Below are 23198 nucleotides of genomic sequence, written 5' to 3'. Positions count from 1 at the left end.
AATAGGTGGCACTGCAGAGGTATTGTTCCATCTCCCTTATTTGCATATTACTCAGAGGAGCATGAATGGTCTCATAAGTCTTTTCACTCACCCTCTGGGTGCTCTCCCTGAGTCTTCATTTACATGAGCATATATGTGCAGTGCTTTCACGCCCGGACGATATACGCTGCCCATCTGATGCATTGGTTTACAATGCATCAGTTCAGATGGGCATAAAAGTGCCCGGCCAGCCAAGATAGCGCATATGGTGCGCATTTTGGCTGGGCGCGTTTACGGTGGCCAGGAAAGCTATTTCATGAACTATCTTCCTGGACGGAATACGGCAGCGGCTCCCATAGACTCCTATGGGAGCTGACGGAAAAGGGAGGTGGGAGGGAGTTTAGCAGTGTGTCTGCTAAACTCGCGCCCCTTTTCTCTCCGCCCCTTGCCGACTGTTTTCAGTAGGCGGGGACAGGGCGGGAGGTAGTTGCTAAGGCCCCGCCTCACCGCCTCCCATTGCTGGCAGCCAACAAGGGGCAGAAAGGGGGCGGGAGCTTAGCACACTAGCTCACGCCCTGTCCCACACCCTTCTCTTGTCGAAATGCATGTCAAGTGGTGATATACAACCTCTACGTCTCCACTAGTTGCATGCTCGTTCCAATTTATTTTGCTGTGTAAAAGGGGCTTTACTCTTAGAGGCAGCCCTCTCACTAATGGGGGATGAGCAGTTCCTCTAAGCAGTACTAGTGGTTAATCACTTCCACTATACGTGTAAGGGTCCTTTTAGACGAGCCGTTCATCGTTTGAACAGGCGAGTGACGTCACCGCTGTCTCGTTTGCTCTCGTGCGGCCGGTTTATACTGGCAGACACATCATTGGCTTGTTCAAACAAGCATCATTCATTCGTTCACATTCGCTGTCTGAGGGACTGAACCAGCGCTGTTTAAACCCAACCATAAGTGAACGAGCCAACGATGATTTTTATGCGTACATAAAATGAATAATGAAAAAAAGTGAACGATTCTTGTCCAGTCATTTAGACCCAACGAATAATTATCGTTCACTTTTGCTTGTCTGAACAATAACGTTCCTTCTAAAAGCACCTTAAGGACAGTGAAAGGGGTCCCCGGCAGTGAGACGTGTAAGCCAATCACATGATAGGGTCGCATACAAAGGATGACTGGTAGCTGGGTAATGAGGAAGAGGAGTAGATGGGACACCTATTGTTGGGTATCTTGGATGAACAAAGAGACTCGTATAGAAGAACCTACATATCGGGGTGTAATGAAGGGTTCAGGTGGGGAACTACATGTTGGTTGGTTGTGATCGGTGATTGTACAAGGAGGGGATGGCAGACAATGTATCTTAGCTTTGTTTGTACAATACATGAGCAGTAAACAATGTTGGGCATTATACAATAAGGTTGTTGTGACTTGTATAATGTGGACATAAGTAGTAAGTAGGGTGCTTTTACACGGGATGCCCTGTCTGGCACAAGATGTTGGAAGGTCATCCCAACGATAATTGTTCCTGTAGTTTTACACAGGAAGGACTATTGCTAATGAATACAGGCAGAGCCGGTCAGGGATCGTTCCAGCCCACCTGCCTCCATTTACAATAAACAGGCAGTCGTTTGTAAATGGAACAACTGCCTGTTTTATGGGCCAATCTGTCATTCAGTTTTCTGCATGCAGCAACTGAAAATCGAATGAGAATTATCGGGCCATGTAAAAGTTGGTTGCACAATGGTGGCAGGGTAGAAGACAATGTAACAATTAGGGCTCGTTCACGCGGGTGTAGGCGTTTTCTGGTTCATGAATATGCAGCGTATTCGCGGCCCAAAAATAGCTTATGTCCTGCGCATTTCGGACCTTGCGCAGGGTTTTTGCATACATAAATATGCAGCATGTTCATGCACCAAAAAACATACAAAGAACGGCCCGTTCTATCCTATTCTTTGGCCTATTTTGGTGTGTAATACGCACCAAAATAGGACATCCTGTGTATTTTTTCATGTGACTGAAAATTGTGTGAAAAAATACGGGCATGTGAATAAACCCATTGAAATTCTAAATATGCCCGTGCGAGCCCGTAGATTTCTTATACACCAATGACTTTCCCGGGCCAACATAACGAGAGCCAATTGATCTTCAAGCATGGCCAAGAATTGTCCATCCCCATAAGCCAGCTGTACATTTCCCCATTTACATGGGAGATCCACAGCCGATCAGTGAGCCTTTTTATGCTTGCTGAAAATTGCCAATTGTTCCTCAGCTGATCATTGCCTCTTTTACATGGCCCAATAATTGGTCTATCGAATATTGGTACCAATGTTGTACCCAGTAATCGGGCTACTTGTCCATTTATGGTCCCGGATGTGCCCCCCAATTTTGCATCTTGTTGCAGTTTAGCAAAGCTGCAAAGACATTTTACAGAACTATTTACCACTGTTTGAGAAAAGTGAGATTTCAGTGATCACATTTTCCTTACCCTATTAGCTAGCGGTTGTGCATGCACATTTTTTTCAATAATTATTTTTTAATGCCTGCTTAGAAAATTCCTGATCAGTTTAAAGTAATTTTCTTGTTGCCGATTTCTAGTTTGAATGAACGAATGACATCAGATTTCGCTCGTTCGCTCATACAGCTTGTTTATACAAGCAGATACATTGCTGGCTCGTTCAAACGAGAAATCGTTCAGTCGTTCACATTCTCTGTATCTCTGACTGAGGCTTTATTTCCACGAGCGCATATACGCCGTGTTTTCACGCCCAGGCGCACATATACTGTAGCCATTTGAAGCATTAGTTTCCAATGCAGCCATTCACATGGGCGAATATACGGCGCCGGCAGCATGAAAAATAGAACATATACGCGGCCGTCGCACATACGCTCAGCCAAAAGATAGTTCTGGAACTATCTTTTGGGCAATATACACCGGTGGGTCCTATAGACTCCTATGGGAGCAGGGAAAGAGAAGGGAGGGGGAGGCATTTTTCCAGCGTCCAACCATGCGAAAAGCTTACAGGTGCCTCTATATAGGCATTGGAAGGTATCCCGGGGTTTTTGGCAGAGCAAGGGTCTTCTAGGGTGTGGCGTATTGTTTCGCTAAAATTTGTAGCAAAGGGCTCTTAAAAATGGCCCCCAGAATGAGCTAGTAGCACGCAAGTGTGAGGCCAGTTTCACACAAAGACGTTCGTAATTGGTACATTACAACCCTATGTCATCGGTATTTCATCACTTCTTAATCTGTATTTGCTGTCATTGGTTTAATTTTCCACTGGGCAAACGCGGATCTGAATTTCACTCATAGAACATAATAGAAATAAATGCAAAGATGGAGGCAAAAACAGCCACAAGTAGAGATGAGCGAGCATACTCGCTAAGGACAATTACTTGATCGAGCATTGCTCTTAGCGAGTACCTGTCCGCTTGGAAGAAAAAGTTCAGCTGCTGGCGCGGGTGAGCGGTGAGTTGCGGCGGTGAGCAGGGGGGAGAGAGAGATCTCCCCTCCGTTCCTCCCCCTCTCCCCCGCCGCTTCCCGCCGGCAGCCGAATCTTTTCTTCTGAGCGGGCAGGTACTCGCTAAGAGCAATGCTCCATCAAGTAATTGTCCTTAGCGAGTATGCTCGCTCATCTCTAGCCACAAGCAACGCACGCTGCATTTTTAAAACACAGCCATGAAAATTACAGTAATGTATTTAGATGCATAGATCTCCATTAGCTCTGCTTTACGGTTTGCAAAACATGGACCAAATACAGAGTAAAAATACGTTCATCTGAAAGCGGCCTGAGTGCGGTGTTACACAGGCTGATCTGCCCTTGGTAAGAAGAGCTGACCAACAATGAGCATGTCGGTCGGCGCACATTAATGATGACACGCATAGATTATCGCCAGTATAGGGATGAATGATCACCACTACAAACGATGGCCCCCATAAATCCTGCATTTTCCAGCCGCGAGTCTCCCTATTTACATTTTTATGCGCAAAAGATGCGGTGAGCGGACAGATGAGCGCGTGCTCGTTTGTTGGCTGATGGTTTTGCATATCCACACGGCTGATCTTCAGGTGAACATTTGTGTCTGATCCTCAGAATGAACGGCCCTAGCAGCCACGGAAGATCGGTTGTATATCATGGCAGCAGCGTAGAATGCCAATATTGGCCAGAAGAATGGAAGAAGCTTGATGAACAACTGACAGATCTTCCAGTGAATGATCTTTTCGCTGACACAGCCATACACATTGTAGCCCATGTTGGCCACCGGAGGAGTTCAGCTGGTCATACGTGTTCAGTGATACCGGCTGATGGACAAACTGTTACCGTGAATGTTTCTTCGAAGGAAGATCGTTAATGCACGAGACCTCTTTCATCTAATTGTCGGATGAAAATTCCAAACACAGCCAAATTCTTTCCAAACATTTATGGTCTGTCATCAGTTGGCCCAACCGATCATAGTAACACAGCATTTTAGACCAAAAAAAGGTACATGTTCAGCCTATTACCCACTAATGTTGATCCAGAGGAAGGTAAAAAAAAACATTGAGGTAGAAGCCAATTTTCCCCATTTCTGTGAAAAAAATTCCTTGTCAACTCAAATCTATCAGAAAAAGCCCGAACTTTCTGATCCTGCGTTGCTAATTTTCCCCCGATGAACCATCATTTCGATTGAAATTATTAAAGGGGTATTCCGCTGATTCAAAGTGAAAGTTGTACACTAGAGATGAGCGAGCACCCAAATGCTCGGGTCCGCGTTATTCGAGTCGAGCTTTTCGTAAAATTCGAGAGCTCTACTCGAGTAACGAACCCCATTAGCTACAATGGGAGACTCGAGCATTTTTGTATGTGAGACGCCGGGTCCCGAGCTTTTTTTTTTCTTGGTTCTCTCTCTCTCTCCCTCTCCCTCTCCCTCTCCCTCTCTCTCTCTCTCTCTCGCCCTCTCTCTCTCCCCCTCTCTCTCTCTCTCCCTCTCTCTCCCTCTCTCTCCCTCCCTCTCCCTCCCTCTCCCTCCCTCTCCCTCCCTCTCTCTCCCTCCCCCTCCCTCTCTCTCCCTCCCCCTCCCTCTCTCTCCCTCCCCCTCCCCCTCTCTCCCTCCCTCTCCCTCTCTCAGCCCCCCTCTCTCCCCCTCTCCCCCCTCTCTCCCTCTCTCTCTCCCTCTCCCCCTTCCCCCCCCCCCCCCCGCTAGACAAAAAATTTGCCATTGACGCGCGCTGCGGCGGGGAGGGGCCAAAATAGGCTTGTTGCTCGTTCGAGTAACGAGCACCATCGAGTACACTAATACTCGAATGAGCATCAAGCTCGATAGAGTACGTTCGCTCAACTCTATTGTACACTTTATAAGCCGCCAATTTGGCAGCAGTAGACAATGTAATTGTTGGTTATGAAGGCTGATTGTACAATGAGAGAACAACTGACACGGTAAGTAATGGTCCTATTGGCTGATTATATAATGAGCCTGTGGTATACAGTGTAAAGGCCCTTTTAGACAAGCCCATTTATCGTTTGAACGAGCGAATGACCTCCACATTCACTTGTGCAGCCTGTTTAAACAGGCAGATACATCGTTGGCTTGTTGAAATTGGAATCATTCAGTCGTTCACATTCGCTGTATATGTGTTGAGAATGACCGAACGATCCGTTTTTAAACCCAACGAAAAGTGAATGAGCCAAGAATGATTTTTATGACAGCATAAAATGAACGACGAGGGAAAAGTGAATGAATATCATTGGTTGTTGGTTCGCGTTTAGACTGAACGATTATTATTCACCTTTGCTCGTTTGAATGATTTTTTGAACAATAATCGTTCCGTGTAAAAGGGCCCCTACTGTTGGCCATGTAGGGTGGTTGTACATTAGAGGAGCAGCAATGCTATTGTTGACTATAAGGGGTGATCATACAAGCCGGGTGTAACCTTTGGGGATCTTCCTATACTCTAAGAGTAGACAGTCGAAATCTTGTCTATGCAAGGTGGGGGCTGTACGAGGAAGGACTGCGTAGAAGATTGAATGCTTGCTTATGGCAGCTGGCTGCATGATGAGGGGCTAAGGTAGCCCACCCGTTAATGAGGTGACTGTATAATGAGGGAGAGACAATGTCACTGTTGATTACGGAGGGTACTTGTATAATGAGCAGTCGTGGAGCTGTTATACAAAGGGTGAACCCTTACAATGACTGAATGGTAAGCAATGTAACTATTGGGTAGTCACGTGGCTACATTGGAACCTATAGATGATTTGCTGTAACACTGAGGGGGGCCGTGATGAAACCATGTAACTCTCAGGTGGCTTTACTACCAGCGTGCAACATTTGAAGCCTCGTCTTTGTCTATCTGCTGAACAGACCTGTGCAACAAGGTTTTCTAGGCAGCGCGCCTTTGTATGTGGCGCCGCTGCAGTAGACGGAGAGGTATAATTTAGTTTGCATTATGGTACACAGCCCCGCCGTCATTGGCTGGCACAGCAGCATTGGAACGTACCGCTCCGAACGGGTTAAGCAGTGTAATGCTGTAAAATATTCCAGTTTACAGCCCTTAATTAGCTAACATCACCTCTGGCACTGGGATAAGATGAATTAGGAGATTGTGAGCGATGGTGGTGGTGGCGGCGGCTGAGTGCATCTCGCTTTGCCTAGCACCTGAAAGAGGAGCAGCGTTGGAGGTGTGGGGCTGGGGAATATTAGCACGCCGCATGTTGGATGAAATATATCAAGGCCTTGACAGCAGCGCAGCTGAGACGAGAGCGAGCCGTGATTGACACCTGGGGCACAAAGAGAACAATGATTCCGAGGGTTTTTTTTATTTCCTGAGGCGGAAAGGTGATGTTACGCGAGTCGGTACTGCACCGGAGAAGCCGCCTTCAGATCTCGGAGGTGTGCTAGAAGAAAGACAGGGTCACCACCAGGGGAAGGTCGGGATAAATGATGGGTGATGGTGGGAAGGAAGCCAGAGCCGCTGCTTATGAGGGCCAGGGAAGTTCCTGGAACATTGGCATCTCTTGGGAGAGACTTGGACTTTCTGTTAGGAGTGTAGGGCCAGCTCCAGGTCGGTGGGCCCTAGTGCAATGGAGCCACACTATGGGTCCTTTTAGATGAGACGATTCTCGTGTGAATGAGCTTGTTCACTCCTGTGGAGCCTGTTAAGACAGGCAGATACATCGTAGAATCGTTCAGTATTTCGCGGTATAAGAACTAAGAGGGACCGCAAGAACGCTGCTTACACCGAATGATAAGCGAACGAGCCAACGAAACACGAACGCTTCTCATTAGTCGTTGGCTCGCATTTAGACTAAAGATTATCGTTCCCTTTCACTCATTTGAACGACAATTGTTCGATCTAAAAGCACCCTAAGCCCCCTGCTTGGGCACACTGGGTCATCCCATACACAGGCTTATGGATATTATATAGAGTGGGCCATGGAAAAGTAGCCCAGCACCACACTCTTTTGAAACTGTCTAAAAGAAAATCTGTCTTTGTTGCCCTTAGCGACTAATCAGAGCGTAGCTTTCATATGACCAAAGTAGTACAAGAAATGAAAGCTGCACTGTGATTGGACAAGGACACTAGACAGACAAACCACTTATCTGCCTTGGATTTCAGGGAGATTAGACATCCACAGAGATGCGTGATACGCTGCGTAATTTCACTGGAAAAAGAACACATCTGGGACTCATTAGACATTTCAAGCAGTGCATCTCTTTTGTGCACGGAAGTTAACATGCCCTGCCGCAGAAAAAGTACAGTAAAATACGCCAGTACGCATTTATTCCGCAAAAGTGCAATGCTGAGGCACGTGCAAATGCACATACTCTCCTGTGAAAGACCCTAATTGTTCAGTCTAAACGCAGCCAACGGCGAACGGTAACCACTTTTCGTTCGTCGTTCATTTTATGCAGTTCTAAAAATGATTGTTGGCTCGTTCGCTAATTGTTCAGTTTAAACAGCGCTCGTTAAGTCGTTTTCAGTCACTTCTACAGCGGGTGTGACCACTGTACGATTTTGTGTGTGAACGAGCCAACGATTTATCTGCTGTATAAACAGGCCGCCCGAGCCGACTCTGATGTTATTCAGTTATTCAAACGAGAAATCGGCTCGTCCTAACGGTTAACCTTTTAAACAAAAAAGGTGCAACGCGTTTCGGGGTCCCAGACTGGCCCATTTATAAGGTACAAATATCTGCCCCTAGGATTGTTGCAGATGAACAATTAGCAGAGGCTGCTATAAATCTCCTTTTTTTCTCTGTCAAGCTTCCTAGTATCTCCCCAGACCCTCCTACCTACTGTACATACAGGAAACTTCAGGCAGTTCACACCCAAAACTTTGCTGAGTCCCTACACTCTTCACTGTCCTCTATCTCTCTCCTCTCCAGCCCCAACTTGGCTGCCGCACAATACAACACTACTCTCAAACATGTCGTGGATGAAGCAGCACCCCCCCCCCCCAACCCCGGTTACCCAAGCCATCCAATGCATACCTTGGTAACCCTGCCTCACGCCTCAAACGCGCTTCATCCGGCGGTGCTCTAGGTGTGCTGAACAGCTGTGGAGAAAGGCGCAAAAGTCCGCAGACTTTCTCCATAACAAATTCATGCTCAGCACCTACAACCTCGCCCTCCACCACGCCAAACAAGTCTACTTCACCTCTCTCGTCTCCTCACTATCTCACATCCCTACTCCCTCCTCAGCCCTAAACCGCAGCCCCCTGTGACGGATCTCAGTGCTGAAGAGCTGGCTGCTTACTTCAAAAGGAAAATCGACGACATCCAGCAGAAAATAACTTCCCAATCCCAGACTAGCCCCGACCCTAGTCTCATCAGTAACAGCTCCTGCTCACTGTATGTACTCAGACCAACGACAGAGGAAGAAGTCTCCAGATTGCTTTCCTCTGCTCGCCCCACCACCTGCACTAGCGACCCTCTTCCCTCACACCACCTCTGGTCCCTCTCCCCTGTTGTCATCTCCCATCTCACCACTATATTCAATCTCCCTCTGACTTCTGGCATTTTTCCCTCTTTTTTCAAACATCCCCACTGCTAAAGAAACCGACTCTTGATTCGACTGATGCAGCCAACTACCAACCGATCTTCAACCTCCCTTTCATCTCCAAACTACTAGAACATCTGTTTTACTTCCGCCTTATAAGCTATCTATCAGAAAACTCTCTTCTCAACCCTCTACAGTCCGCCTACTGCCCCCTACACTCGACAGAAAACCACCCTTACAAAGGTGTCAAACGACCTCCTGATGGCCAAATCGAGGGGCAACTACTCCCTTCTGATCCTCCTCGATCTCTTCGCAGCATTTGACACTGTTGACCACAAACTCCTCAGTATGCTTCGCTCCATCAGCCTAAAGGACACCACTCTCTCATGGTTCTCCTCCTACCTCTCTGACCGCTCATTCAGTGTCTCCTTTGCTGGCCCTACCTCTCCTCCTCTTTCCCTTGCTGTTGGGGTCTCCCAGGGCTCGGTCTCGTCCCCCTCCTTTTCTTCATCTACACAGCCCCTATTGGACAAACCATCAGTAGATTTGGTCTCCAATACCACCTCTACGCTGACAACACCCAGTTATACACCTCTTCCCATGACATCTCTGCACCTTTCCTCTAGAACGCCACCGACTGTCTGTCCTCTGTCTCTAACACTATGTCCTCTCTCTACCTAAAACTGAACCTCTTAAAAACTGACCCACTGGTATTTCCACCCTCCACTAACCGACCTCATCCTGACATCTCCATCTCAGTGTGTGGCACCACCCTTACTCCGAGACATCACGTCCGCTGCCTTGGGGTCATATTCGACTCCGATCTCTCCTTTACCCCCTACATCCAATCTGGGGCCCGAACCTGTCAGCTGCACCTTAAGAACATGGCAAGAATCCACCCCTTTCTCACCATGAACACGCTAAAAACGCTTATTGTTGCCCTCATCCACTCTCGGCTCGATTATTGCAACTCGTTGCTGATCAGCCTCCCCTGCTTCAGGCTCTACCCTCTCCAATCCATCCTAAATGCGGCAGCCAGGCTCATCTTCCTGTCCAGCCGCTACTCGGACGCCTCTGCCCTGTGCCAGTCACTGCACTGGCTGCCTGTTAAATACAGAATTCAATTTAAACTCACTACCTTCATCCATAAAGCCCTCCACAGCGCAGCGCCACCCTACATTGCCTCCCTCATCTCAATCCATCACCCAGCCCGCGGCCTCCGCTCTGCTAACGAAATCAGACTGAATGCCCCTTTAATTCGAACCTCTCAAGACTTCTCCAGAGCAGCACCAGTCCTCTGGAATGCGCTACCCAAAACTATCCGCACAATCCCTGATTCACAAAACTTCAGGCGTGCTCTAAAAATGCACCTCTTCAGGGGAGGCATACCATATACCCTAAATCAAACCCCTCTGTACTCCGCCTGATAACATGCTCCCTGACCTGCTGACAACCCCTTTACCTTCTGTATCCCCCCATTATCTATAGTATGTAAGCTCATTGGAGCAGGACCCTCACCCCTACTGTCTCCATCAACTGATTACTATGTAACCGTTGTTTTTGTATTTTTGTACTTTTGTCTTTCCGTATCCCCCTATTTTGTAAGCGCTGCGTAATATGTTTGGCACTATATAAATAAAGATTATTATTATTGATCCATACACTCACCCTACGCCATTATATAAATTCCATAGACACTCTACAGATGTAGCAGAGCTGATTTCATAAGGTTAAACCACAGATAACAAACTCAGCTCTACTACATCTATATAGTGACTATGAAGTCATGGCGCTTTAGGGCCCTGGAATAGCTTTTACAGAGGGCCTGAAAACGCGCTCTTAAAAAAAATGGCTTCACACAAATGAGCCTATGAAAGGTCTCCTCTATTGGTTTCTATGGTGAGGAAGGGTGAAAGAGATGAGGGTTTTGTGCACAAGGTCATTACAGAAGTGAAAGAGGGGATTAATTAAAACAAGCAGACATCGCGCCTTTGTGTTTTATGTGTGGGACACGCACAGGCCTGAAGGTTACAAGGTGACAAGCAAAGCACGGAGACACCGCGAGCTGCCAAAACAGCTCCATCCCCATCCATCCTCATCAAAAACGGATCTGCATCCTGTCACCATATGTCTCTGAATGTGCATCAGGGGAACCGACGCCAGCGAGCGGGGGAGAGGAATTCATACGAGAGGCTGGGATACAGGAATGAGGCGAGAGCGGGGACGCACAACAACGGAAAATGGCTTGTATTTGTAGTGGTCTATAAAATGATCCGACGCTACGGGACGCGGAAACAATGGCGTTGAAAATTATAAATACATTCTAGTGTTTGATCGCTTAAAAGTATAAAAGCGCATAAAAAAGTATACAAAGTACGCAATTTTAAACATACGTGTTTTTTTAACATATACATTAAAAATATAGTCATATGTTGTCCGTTTTTACATTACAGTGAAGAACAATTTTTTAAAGTTTTTTTCTTTCAAATAAAGTATGATAGTTGAACGTTTTTCTTTTTTGCCTTTTTTTTAGACGTTTGAAAACACAAAAAGGTATACATTAAACATATAGAAACAGCTTTCGACTGTAATGTATTAAAAAAAACACACACGTCAAGCATACGTTTTTGGTGGCGCATCAAAGCGTGGCATGGTACACTTTTCTATTCCACAAACATGTACACAAACGTAAGAGCGGTCAAATGTATTCAAAAGTATGCGCTTTTAGACTACATTTGACAATAATGGGCTATGTACAATACAGGTTTTCTTTTTTTTGTATTAAACGTATAAATTTCACGGTGGACTAAAACGTGATGCGAACAGCCCCGTTTAGTGTTATAGCAAATCGCCATACATGCCAGATCCATTTTCTTAAAAATAAAAAGTTTTTTTTTTTTTTTGCAATTTCACCGTTGACATCTTACATGTTCCTCAGTATAATGACCGGCTAGCCACACCCCCTATTCAGGCAAACAAAATGGCGCTTTTAGGATGAACGACACAATTCATTGATAAGTATGGCAACAGTATTGACCATTGGGATTCTTAGCATTTGCGGTCATCCTCACATCATGCTGATTGGCACTAGAGGGTGCCTGATACCTTGGCCTAGGTGCCAACAACATCCACGTTGTGCAAATATTTACATGTATTACTAAGCTGGACTTGAGCCGGAGTCCTGAATGGCGTCTCTGACTAGTTCAATATGCAGCTATACAAGAGCAGCGGATGTTTCTTTGCCATTTGTCAGTCTAGGAAAACTGTGTGATAACACTTTTGAGGGGTTTTAATGGTTGAAGATCTGTAATGGCTGCCATATTTCTTGTGTTGCCAACTTTCCCAGAAATAGATTAGTAGTCTGGAGCCGGTGCCTGAGGTTGTAGGGTGGAGGCCTGAAGTCGGGGTCTGAAGGTGTAGGGTGGAGGCCTGAAGTCGGGATCTGAAGGTGTAGGATGGAGGCCTGAAGCCGGGACCTGAAGGCAGAGGGCACAGGCCTGGAGTCAAGGCCTGAGGATGTAGGGTTGAAGCCTGAACCTGGGGCTTGAAGTTGCAGGGCAGAGGCTGAAACTGGGGCCTGGGGGCAAAGAATGGAGCTCTGGAGCTGAGAATGTAGGGTGGAAGCCCAAATGCAGGGGCTTAAGGTGTAGGGGGGAGATCTGAAGCTGCGACCAGTGGGATGAGGCCTCTTAGCAGAGGGCAGAGGCTTGAAGCTGGGGCCAGAGGGCGGAGGCCTGGAGCTGGGGCCTGAGGGAGAAAAGCATAGCCCTGAAGCCGAGGCCTGAGGGTGTAGGGTGGAAGCCTGAAGCCAGGGCCCGAAGATGTCCTGGGGGTGTAGGGTGGAAGCCTGAAGCCAGAGTCTGAGGGTGTAGGGTCGAAACCTTGGGGTATAGGGTGAAAGCCTTAAGCCGGGGCCTAAAGGTGTAGAGTCGAGGCCTGAGGGTGTAGGGTGGAAGCCGGGGCCTGAAGGTGTAGGGCGGAGGTCTGAAGCCAGGGCCTAAGAGTGAGTAGGGCAGAGGCCTGGAGCTGGGGCCCGGATCAAGGGCCCATGGGTGTATGGGGAAGTCCTGAAGACAAAGCCTAGGATGGAAACCGGAAGTCGTGGTCTGAGTGTGTATGGTGAAGGACGGTTTAGGCGTCATTTATTAAAACCAGTGTCTGTGTCAGCAGCAGCAACCAATCAGATTACAACTTTCATCTTTCCAGTGCAGGTTAGAAAACTAACAGCTGGCATCTTATTGGTTGCTATGGGCCACTACGCGTGGGTCTTATAGAAGAGGCTGTGGCTGGGGGTTAGTTTTTGGGCTTCAGACTAGAACAATCGATATTTTGTTTCGACCTCTTAAAATGGATAGCGGTAGATTATTTCACGTAATGGATTTCTGCTGAGGTACGGCATCTCGTTACACCAAGGTAAAAGATCACCTCCCTATAGTCTCTGGCATTAGACCAATGAAGCAGGAACAGGGTCCAGGATGAATAGGTGTATGCAAATTGACCCTATTATTATGCAAATTAGACTCTCCTCCTGGAAATGGAACATTACACTGCAAGCGTTCCACTGATGCGAATGGCTGGGCAGCCCTACTATACTTGGTCCTCTAGTTAGAATCCACCATGCTGGATACCCTTACCAAAGGTCAAAGGTTATAAAAGCCTCATGATCGTGAGTAATAATTGCGCCAAAAATATATCACACCAGCTTCAGAAATTATTTGGCCGTTGCCGCTACTATTCCAGTCCTTCATTATGGAAACGACCCCAGTCCGTTGTGAAGCCTACAACTCCCAGCATGCTCAGAGTTTGGCTTGTATTTCCTAACCTGTCCTGGAAACATGGCCTCTGGTTGCTATGGGCAACAAATGTTTGTCATACCCGCGCCACTAAAACATGTATGAGACATAGCTAATCAAAATCTGTTCCAAGCCCCTCTACCAACGAGCGCCCGTGGGATCAACAGTGGCCAATCTTCCCATCGGCGGCCATCTTTCATCTCTGTAGCCGCCATTCCTGTTGTCAATCTTTGACAAATTTGGGGGTAATGTTTCTGAATTGACAAATATTCAGTGATTATTTTTTTTCCTGAAAGGGTTAAATGGTGTCATTATTTTAAAAAAATCCCCCCCATTTTTTGTGGCGACGCTCCCTTACAGGAGCAAAGTGGTGAATAATGTGAGACTGCGGCGTGCGACCGGGATGAGCGATGGGAAGTGATAAATAAATAAATCACGCAGCGGCGTTCGGGGGAGCTGGGGATCTAATTGCTTCTGTGTTTGGACGCGGCAGCTCCTGACATCTCATCTACCGATGTCTTCAATGAGGTAATCACCACCTGTCAATCTCGGGGCTGCTACCGCCACCGCCGCTGCCCCCACTGACAAAAGCGCGTCCCACCCTCCCCGCAGTCTTCGCTCGCGCTCTCTCCAGATGTTCTCCGTGTCACTATGGCAGGCAGCCTGTAATAGGGGCAGAGTAAATATGCAGATCAGGTACGGCGAGGGGCTGCGTAATTGGAGTCATTAGGCTTCTGATGGCTAAAACGCATTTTTCATTTTTTTTTTTTTTACAATTTACGGTTCGACGCCAATGGAGTTGTTAATTTTTCCTAAAATAGAAAATAATGAAAAAAAATACACAGATTTGGTATTGGGCCCGCAGGTATAACTCAATTTTGCGCCACCCGGCCACCATCTTGAAAACGGCATCAGACTAAACGGGGGGAAGTTCAGGTTCCAGACCTGCAACTCTACCATGGCTGTTTAACTTTATTAACTCGTGATTTGCGCAGACAGCCCTGTTACTGGGTTGTTCGTATGACAGGATTTTTTTTAGCTTTCTGCTGTCCGCCATGTTTTCTCATCTGTACACCTTTGAAAAAGCTTTCTTGACTGAATTTTCACAAGATTTTAAAAATTTGCCTGTGTTGTGTCCATAATAAAACGGATTATTTTTCACCCGCGCAGCATTCTGTATCGCCGCCACATACATGCCGCGTATGTCCTTTTTTTACGCCCATTTGTTAACTGTTTTATGAATCCCGAAAAAAATGGACGCTGGATTGATACTTCCTCTTGTTTGGTTTTTTTCGCCCGTGTCTCTTAGGGCTTATTCACCCGGGTGCTTATAAAGTGCGAGTTCTGTCTGAGATGAACAGAACTCGTACGGAAAAATAGCTCCTTCATTGCGACGGATTAATTCACACACGCGATTTTTCACTGATAGTCCGAGTTTGAAAAATCGCCGCATGTCCTATTTTGTGCGCCTATAGTTTTCTATGAGAGCATTCAAAAAACGCATTGTTCTTACATGTGATGCAAGTGCGATCCGTTTTTTAACGCGTGTTACTATGGAGACCTTATGAAAAAGAACCAGGATCTTGAAGGTATTTTTAAGATGCGTGAAAAACTGATTCTAATCGCATGTGAAAATTGCAGAAACGCAGAAAAAAATGCACGAAAATCACATAAAAATCGCACTCACCTGGGCTAATGCAGCCTTGGGCCGTCCTCACACGAGCGTTTGCGTGTCTGCACGCACGTGAGCGCCGCGTATTTACAGAACCAACGTTGCTTTTTTTTTCACACACATTGGCGTATTTTACGGTACTTTTTGCGTTCGCAAAAAATATGCATCAATTCTCCCCACCATTGAAATTAGTTCAAGATGTGTTCTTTTTTCTGTGCAATTACGCAGTATTTCACGCTTTTCCTAGCATATTCCGCATGCATTTGCAAATCCCCATTGACTTCTATGGGGACCTTTGATGTGCAGGAAAGTAGAGCATGCTGCGGGGTTGTTTTTGGGGTTTTTTGTGTGCGACCGAAGTGCGCTGAAAAATATGCGCACATGAACAACCTTTCAAAATTAATTTGTGCGCAAATACGCTCGCAAAAAAACCCTGGTGTGAAGATGGCCTTAGCAGCGATCTATGAGATACAGATCCATCTTCATCGACTTCAGTTCGCAAATCTCATCCACTCATTGGACAAGGATAGCACATGCCGCGATTATTTTTCACGTGATGTGTGAAACAGAACATTGACTGCTATGGGTCCGTGTTCTGCGCCGGTCTAGACATGGATTAAAAATACGGTTGTATATTAGACCTGCTGGTACGCTCTAGCTAGAAATGGCTGATAACAGAGATCAGTAGATGATATTCACTTGCACAGTAAATGGTGGAAAAATAGACTTTACATGTAATTCCTCTATAAACGCCATTGTAGTTCTCCTTCCCTCCCGTAAATACCGAATTCGTCGTCAGATGAGGCCTCCGGATTGTTCCGGGCCTGTCAGACATGCTGGGAGTTGTAGTCTGCGGTTACTAAACCAGTGGTTAATCCCTTCTGGGGGCCTGGTGTAGCCAAAGAGATGAGATGGTATGCTTCAAAGTCTGCTCCGACACTTCGCGGAGTCTCTGGGGGTCTTCTGAATTCCTCTCAATAACTTTCCATTAGACAAGACGCCTCAGAAGAAGAAGAGGTCCTGAAGAGACTGCAGGCTTTACTGAACAACTCGCCTCCCATGGCGTTCACAGTCATTAAAAATGAAGCTAGCCTGCGACACGGCCGCATGACTGACGCCCACCCCCGTCAGACGCCATTTTCCACAAAATACTTCTTTTTTTTTTTTTGTGCGAAAGTAAAAAAAAAAATTCATCTCCTTGCAGAAAGCACATTATTTCTAGCGCCGCGATTTACATGAATATTTCAGGAGACGCGATAGACAACAATACGGCAAGCTAAATCTAAAGATTGCCTGATAAATGTGGGCGCTTCAACGTATTTGTGAACCTGTCGCCAACACGCCGGCAGCCAATCAATTCCCCGGAAATTATTAACACCTCTGAATCACAGACAGCTGCGCGCCTCATGTGTTACCTGTGAATTCATAGGCTGGAGTCATAAACATAATGGGGGATATTTATCAAAGCAGGGGCAGTTGCCCGTAGCAACCAATCAGATTCCAGTTTTTTTTTTTTTTTGTTTTTTTTTTATAAAGGGCCTTTGAAAAATGAAAGCATCAATCTGATTGGTTGCACACAGTTTTCCTTAGCACCAGTTTTGATAAATCAGCCCCACTGTTTCTGCCGCCCAGAAAACACTGAAGGCGATGAGTGATGACATCATGGAATCTACTCAGTAATATCTTGCCGCCATTTTGTAACTTCCTGATAAGAGAATCTGTGGAGGACTACCATCTACAGAGAAACTTTATGACTAGGGGTAGAGAGTTAGCCCAGTGATCATGGAGGGGAATTGAAACAAAGCGCTACTATCCGGGGGGAATAGTTGGCACTTTTATGACCAAAAGATACTGGCCAATGTAAAAGAGGGAATCGTTAGGGCCCAGTAGTGGCCCCAGTAGTAGTAGTGCCCCCTCCGTGGCCCTAGTAGTAGTAGTGCCCCCTCTTAGTGGCCCCAGTAGTAATAGTGCCCCCTCTCAGTGGCCCCAGTAGTAATAGGGCCCCCTCTCAGTGGCCCTAGTAGTAATAGTGCCCCCTCTCAGTGGCCCCAATAGTAATAATGCCTACTGCCAGTGGCTACAGTAGTAATAGTGCCCCCTCTCAGTGACCCCAGTAGTAATAGTGCCCCCTCTCAGTGGCCCCAGTAGTAATGATGTCCCGTCTCAGTGGCCCCAGTAGTAATGATGTCCCCTCTCAGTGGCCCCAGTAGTAATGATGTCCCCTCTCAGTGGCCCCAGTAGTAATGCCCATGTGAGTGGTTCCTCTCAGTGGCCACAGTAGTAATAGTGCCCCCTCTCAGTGGCCCCAGTAGTAATAGTGCCCCCTCTCAGTGGCCCCAGTAGTAATAATGCCTACTCCCAGTGGCTACAGTAGTAAGTGTCCCCACTCATCAGCCTCAGTAGTAATAGTGCCCCCTCTCAGTGGCCCCAGTAGTAATGCCCCTGTTAGTGGTTCCTCTCAGTGACCCCAGTATTAATAGTGCCCCCTCTCAGTTACCTCAATAGGTATAGTCCCCTCTCAGTGGCCCCAATAATAGTCCCTTCTCTCACTGGCCCCATTAGTTATAGTGTCTCCTTTAGTCTTTCCTCTCAGTCACTCCAGTAGTATCAGTGCCCCCTTTAGTGGCCCCACTAGTAATAATGACCATGCTCCTTTGTGACGCCAGTAATAATAGTGCCCCAAGTAGTAATAGAGACCCCCTTAGTGACCTCAGTAATAATAGTGCCCCCTCTTTGTGTCCCTTCCCTACCCTGTAAATCCTTCTGGATAGCAACCAACACCATGAAGTAGTTTGAATTCACTCTAGCTCTAGTCTGACCATTATTGATGTAATGAGGGGGGGGGGTCAGAGTTTCTTAATACATCAGTGGTCCGGAGTACTTCATAGTGTGGTTGCTGCCCAATTGTGCTCACAACTAAGGCTGGCTTCGTGCGAGATTTGTGTGTTGTGAGACGCACAAATATAAACCCCGTTCTTTTGAACACATGAGCAATGTTTTCCCACATGGCACCGTGGGAAACAAATTGCGGCAAGTCCTATCTTGCTGCATGCTCTTGCATTGCACCGCCCATTGTTTTTAATGCGGCTGGCGGCAGCATCGCACCATGTGCAAAGTGCATGTGTTGTGAGGTCTCCCATTGAAACCAATGGGAGAAACCCCGCAAACGTCCCCTGCGGTGTGAGGCTGTTTTCACATGAAAACACCCTGCACCCTCAGTAATATGGCCGGTAAAAAATAATTACCGGCTGGATCGGTGATTCACTGGCCTGGTGGCAACCCTACTCGGGGGTAAACCCAAGTATCACAATGGGAAGCCATTTTGAATTTTCGCTGTGGCCTTTTCTCTGTTTGTACGTAACTAGCATATAAGCAGAGTAGCGTACCTAGCATCATAATCATCATGTCTCTCAGCTGCCCGGGTTCAGTGGGACCGTCCTGGATTTTGAGGCCTGTTCCAGAAGGCAGAAGACATTTTCTGCAGGGCTGCCCAGAACGGAATAAAATAGGAGCGAGTTCATGCTGCTTTTCTTTCACACCCCGCGCTGCTCTGGTCCCCTCTCACATTCATGGCATGTTGCGTGTGAGCATTGCAGCCGATCACTGCCGTTAGCTTTACCAATGCTGAGGTTGGGTATTGGCAGCAACAATCACACTTAGGGGCACTATTACAATGAGCTGGTAACTGAGGGAGAGTACTATTGTGAGGGAGTAACCGTGGGTCACCATTTCTATGAGATGGACACTATGGGGAACTATTATTGTGAGCAGGTCACTAAGTGGCACTATTACTGTGAGGGAGTAACTGAGGGGCACTATTTATGTGAGAAGGACACTAAGGGGCACTATTACTGTGAGCTGGTCACTGAGGAGCACTATTACGGTGAGAGTGATAGATACTAAGGGGTAATATTATTGTGAGCTGGTCACTGAGGAGCACTATTACGGTGAGAGTGATAGATACTAAGGGGTAATATTATTGTGAGCTGGTCACTGAGGAGCACTATTAATGTGAGAGGGACACTAAGGTGTAATATTATTGTGAGCTGGTCACTGAGGAGAACTATTACTGTGAGAGTGATAAAAGGGGCACTGTTATTCTGAGCTAGTCACTGGGGAGCACTATTACTGTGAGAGGGATACTAAGGGGCACTATTATTCTGAGCTGGTCACTGAGGAGCACTATTACTGTGAGAGGGATACTAAGGGGCACTTTTATTCTGAGCTGGTCACTGAGGAGCACTATTACTGTGAGAGGGATACTAAGGGGCACTATTATTCTGAGCTGGTCACTGAGGAGCACTATTACTGTGAGAGGGACACTAAGGTGTAATATTATTGTGAGCTGGTCACTGAGGAGCACTATTACGGTGAGAGTGATACTAAGGGGCACTATTATTGTGAGCTAGTCACTGAGGAACACTATTCCCGTGAAAGGGTAACTGGGGGGGGGGCACTATTTCTGTGAGAGGGACACTATGGTGGACTATTTCTGTGAGAGGGACACTATGGTGGACTATTACTGTGAGAGGGACACTAAGGGGCACTATTATTGTGAGCTAGTCACTGAGGAGCACTATTAATGTGAGAGGGATACTAAAGGGCACTATTATTCTGAGCTGGTCACTGAGGAGCACTATTACTGTGAGAGGGATACTAAAGGGCACTATTATTCTGAGCTGGTCACTGAGGAGCACTATTACTGTGAGAGGGTAACTGGGGGGCACTATTTCTCTGAGAGGGACACTATGGTGGACTATTTCTGTGAGAGGGACACTATGGTGGACTATTTCTGTGAGAGGGACACTATGGTGGACTATTTCTGTGAGAGGGACACTATCGTGGACTATTACTGTGAGAGGGACACTAAGGGGCACTATTATTGTGAGCTAGTCACTGAGGATCACTATTACTGTGAGAGGGTAACTGGGGGGCACTATTAATGTGAGAGAGACACTATGGTGGACTATTACTATGAGCTTGTCAGTGAGGGGCACTATTTCCGTGAGAAGGTCACTGAGGGGCACAATTATTGTGAGAGGGTAACTGAGGGGAAATATTACTTTGAGAAGGAGATTAAGAGGCACTATTACTATCAGGGGGTCACTGACTAACACTAGAAAACAAACAGTACAATGTCAAAGAATTCATTGAAAATGTATTCCGTTGACTGTAGCGCAAAAAGAAGAAAACTAAAAATAATTTTTTCCATTTTTAACTGATTCTTGAGCACTTTACAAATTGAAACCAATGGGCCTTTTTATTTAAAAAAAACTATATTTTTTATATTTTACAGTAAATGTATTATAGTGAAAAAAAGTTGCAAAACTGATCATAAAGGATCAACACAAAGGCAGTGATGTATATAACCTACATATGTGCCACCACCGTATATTATAGCACAAACGAGGTCAGAGGTTAAATTGTGCAAAGCGAATGCCGATTCTTATTCTGGTCACGACCTGGGTCAATCACCTATTCGTTGTGTGGAATGATACTTGAACTGGCAGGGGAGGGGTCCCCAGCTGTCCCTTTCTTTAGAGGTGACAGGGTCTGTTACTTTTTGGCAGGCGGCCAGTCCATCCCCTTAACGTCATTAGCTGGTGTGACATGGATTTCAAAATCTGTCTGGAGGTTACATGAAATCAATTACAAGGTCAACAACGTGCACACTTAAAGGGACAGAGCAGCTTATTCTGTTTCTCAGCCCTGCAATGGCGTAAGCAACTGATGCTACCAACATGTCGGTCAGTTGTATGTTCACTGTCCCCCTCCATAGAGAATAAAGGTTTTTTTTAAAAAATTACAAAAATTTGGGAAAGGTTTTCCACACAGGATCCTGAGTTCAGGAGATAAATATGCAGCCATAGTATGGGTCTTTAAATTTGGGGGGGGAAAATCGGCCAGAAAAGTAAACAGTCACACGCCTACATTTAAAGGGTACACAGAACTCTGTAGCAGCAGGTTGTTTTTTTTTGGCATTTTTTGGGAAAAAAAATCAACAATTTTGAGAAAAACAAAAATGGCGCACAATCCAGGCTTGAAGACTAATGCTATATCCATTAGGAGGAGATCTTGTGTGTATAGTATATACAGTACCCATGTGACTCCATGGAAATATATTGATGTTTTTAGCCGTTTCTCCGCGGACGGCACGTGTGGCGGTCCTGGTTTTTCAGAGGTGACGTTGCTGTGGTTACCTCATGTCCTTAACGCCTGGTGATCTTTACTTCCTGACTGGTGTTTGCACACCTCCTGTAAGATGGATTAGAGCATGTTTACTGGAAAAGAACAAGAGCGCGCTGATTCGCTGCACAGATGGGAACCGATAAAGTTACAGGAGCAACGCTCTGCACGCCTGATAGGCAATGCTCTGCACAGTTACATGTTCTACACTCGCTGGACAAGATATTTACAGCTGCGGCTGCCGTAAGCCCTGCAGGTAAAGCAAAGACGCAGCTAGCATTGATCGACGCAACGTGACGGAGCCGTTCCGCACACCAGCAGCCGGGAATTTTTTGTTGTCCTTCGGAGACCTATAAGACTGTGCGGTGAAATCTGCAGCGAGCAATCGACGTGCGGATTTAAACCCTGCGGCGTATGTCAATCCCACTGCGGATTCGCACTGATTTTTCCGTATCATGTGAATCTCATCCGCATGGCTGGTGCCATAAATGCTGCATGCGGAAAATACGCAGTATTTATAGTACTTGGTAACATGAAATGTAAGAGCTGAAATCCACCCCAAAATCCACATAAAGCTGTGCAGGGTTTTTTTTGTAGAATTTACCATGGCGAGCGGCGTGTCCGACAGGCTGATTCCGGGTGAAAGCACTCTTTGGTGCGGATTTTCCACTGCGGATAGCGAATGAAGCAACATAATATTCGCACTGGTTGGAAATACTGGGGATTTTCTTAAAAATCCGCGACATTTACAGTGCATATATTGTGGATGGGAGTATAGAAACCGCATTCACACCAGGTTTCACTCCTTCAAATGAAGGGTTGAAATCCACCACAAATCCGCACCAAAGTTTTCATGTCCATTTGGTGCGGATTACCACTGTGGATTTGTTGCGGAAAATCTATAGCATGTGAACATAGCCTAGGGTGCGTTTACACGTAGCGGATTTGGTGCCTATTTTCCACAATGGAAAAATCTGCACTAATTGGTGCGGATTTTGAAATGGATCTGCAGCAAATTTCACACTTCTTTTAGTTGAAGTCTGCTATCAATCCCTGCTGAAATCCCCATCAAATCCGCTACATGTGAGCACGTGACGTGGGGTTTTCCACAGCGAACTGTGCTGTGGATCAGCATGCGGAATTCGCCCTGTCATTTTGCTTCCGCTTTTGAATTACCCATGTGGATTTTGCCCATTGACAAAGTTATTTCCATATGCGGATGATCCGCACCATAAAATGCGTTTTTTTTTAAGGCGGAATTCACCACAGCAAATTCCGCCATATGATCATACCATTAGGACGGCTTCGCACACAATGTATCTGTTGCAGGCTTCCCGCCGCGGAAACCCACAGCAAATATGCTGGAAATCAACGATGGCCGATTGCATCTAAGTGGTGCGGATTTGGCTGTGGATTTTAAAGGTATTTTCAGGTATAAATTCGCCTTTTCAAATTAGAGTCACCTGACTTAACAACAATTCAACAAACGGTACTTACCCGTCCTCCGCACCTGCGCCGCACCCCTGCAATGCGCCCGGTCTGTATTGACAGCGGAAGTCAGATGACCACTGCCTGCCAATCAGAGTCCGCAGC

The 23198-nt window shown here is 46.5% G+C and overlaps 1 protein-coding gene across 2 annotated transcripts in view; it reads left to right on the top strand.

Annotated features, from left to right (window-relative positions):
- RAI1 (retinoic acid induced 1) overlaps window positions 1-23198 on the top strand; it is a 177560-nt gene that overhangs the window by 103157 nt on the left and 51205 nt on the right. The gene's annotated exons all lie outside the window — the stretch shown is intronic.

The sequence above is a fragment of the Eleutherodactylus coqui genome, chromosome 8 (genome assembly GCF_035609145.1).
Source record: "Eleutherodactylus coqui strain aEleCoq1 chromosome 8, aEleCoq1.hap1, whole genome shotgun sequence".
In the NCBI taxonomy this organism is placed as follows: Eukaryota; Metazoa; Chordata; class Amphibia; order Anura; family Eleutherodactylidae; genus Eleutherodactylus; species Eleutherodactylus coqui.
Note: the sequence above shows the minus strand (reverse complement) of the source record. Positions and strands in the feature narration are given on the sequence as shown.